A 2,193-nucleotide genomic window follows, 5' to 3' on the forward strand; every position below is an offset into this window, starting at 1 on the left:
TGGCAACATAAGACTATCAGATATTTGCTGTTACATACTCTTTGCTTTAATTATGACATGTCTTAGTCCAACAGGCATAGTTTTACCTTAGTGAATGAGTGTTATTGAAAGTTTTGCCCTAATCTTCATTGTTTGTACAGTGCGTAGTCACTTATGGTTTTAATCTGTACAAGTCAATAATCCATGGGTTTTAGTCTAAAATACTGCCCTAGACTTATATACTTTAGTTTTCAAAGCACTATTTAAAATTACATGCCACTGGCTAGTTTTATGATACTATCAATAGAATTACCACAAGCCCCATGCAGATGATTTATACTATGACCCAATAAAATGTTAATATCTCTGAAGTTGTCCAGGGACATCTATAAATTATAAATATATGAATAGACTAAGCATGCACGTAATCATAAACTCTAACCTTAGAACAATTATGGCACAGCCCTACTCCCTACTTGCCCTCACAAAGAGATCACTGAAGTAAGTGCTATAGCAAAGGGTAGTGAAGAAATCAGACGGTACTGACTATCAGAAAGAAAGAGCAGCCATCTCAATGAAAGAGGGCCCCTACCACCATTATTTACTATTTTAATGCCTTCCTTGCTTTAGTATGACATGTATTAATCAAAGAGGCAAGGCTCTGCCCTTGTAAATTAATGTTACTGGAAATTTCCCCTATCACCAACCCACTGGTCAACTGAAATAGATCACAATCATTTAAGAGTTCAATCTGTATAAAGCAACAACTCATGGACTGCTATTAGGGGCTTGGTCTACACTTGAATAGCTTCCTTTTTTCAATAGTATGTTAAATTCTGGATAAATTAATGACACTATCAATAGAACTAACTACTTTTTACCCCAGGGTGATGACTGACAATGTTTCTTTTTGTCATAAAATGATAATGAGGCCTCTAAAGTAAGCCAGAGATATATGGTAATCTAGAGACAAGTGAATGGATTTGGGGCACCCACTTAATTCTAGCCCCAATCCAAGAACAATTAGTTCTTATGACATGGCCCTGCTCACTGCTTACCCTTGTGAAGAGATCAATGAAGATATGGGTGCTACAGTAAAGTATGGTAAAGAAAACAGATGGTGCTCAGCTATCAAAAAGAATAGCATCTGCGGTCTTAAAGGCCTGTATTTAAATAAGCATTCTTCTAAATAAGGTGTCAACTGAGTCCATATGTAAAGAAGCACACACTGAGTCCATATGGGAAGGATTATAAATAACAAAATCCGAATCCAAAGGAGGGAAAGGTATCAGAGCTTAAATTGTGAACACCTAATTTACAGAAGGGTATGGATGACAGTGGGTGGCCAAAATCCATCTGCAGGGTCCCAATGATTAAACCTCTGGTGGATCCCTAGTGACCTCAATCAAGGGATGTGATCAACCTTGCAACCAGACAGATACCACTGTAAACTTGATTATGGCAAATGGAATTGGGCAACAATGTGGTACCTGATTATTCCATCACCCTCCTGACCCATTCTGAATTTGTTCTAGTTTTTAATATTCCCTGCTTTTTTCTTGATAGAGATTTTTTCCTTTGGCTTATTTTAATATTGTTGTTGGTCTTTACTTTCTTTAAAAAATATATTAGCTGTTTTCATTTTTTGTATGTTTCTCAGTATATGAAGTACAGGATGGGTGGATGTACAAAGACAATAATTGGTGTAATGGCTTATCAGGGATGGAGCATGGGGTGAGGTGTATGTGGGCGTTGGTTGATAAGGAAGGAAATGGGGAGTGAATAATGAATACAGGAGGGGGAAGATGTTCAAGACTGACTATAGTGATGTATATACAACTCTTTTAATGTGACTGAATTCTGAAAGTGTATGATATCTATATCTCAATAAAACTATTGGGCGGAAAAATCAAATAAGCCGCCACTTAAGTGAGGTCAGAGGTTAGAAACACAGCAACCTATGTGATCCAGGGATTTTAAATAATAAAATCCAAGACAAGAAAAGGTACAGTAATAGAGTTTAAATTCTGAGCAACTGGTTTGCAGAAGGGTATGGATGACAATGAAATCCCAACATCCATTAACAGTGCCCCACATAAATCAAACGTCCGAAGAATCCCATGACCATTGACCACGGCTATGAATAGCCTTGCTATCCAAAGGTCCATTGGAAAATGATTTAAGGTTGATGTATTTAAGCTAAAATTTAACACG

The 2,193-nt window shown here is 37.0% G+C and overlaps 1 protein-coding gene across 15 annotated transcripts in view; it reads right to left on the reverse strand.

Moving 5' to 3' along the window:
- The window catches only part of PPIP5K2 (diphosphoinositol pentakisphosphate kinase 2), a 96,094-nt gene that overhangs the window by 43,724 nt on the left and 50,177 nt on the right, over nt 1-2,193 (reverse strand). The window lies entirely within an intron of this gene.

Source organism: Echinops telfairi, unplaced genomic scaffold (assembly GCF_000313985.2).
Source record: "Echinops telfairi isolate 266 unplaced genomic scaffold, ASM31398v2 ScPeMD7_7469;HRSCAF=8507_1, whole genome shotgun sequence".
Lineage (NCBI taxonomy): Eukaryota > Metazoa > Chordata > Mammalia > Afrosoricida > Tenrecidae > Echinops > Echinops telfairi.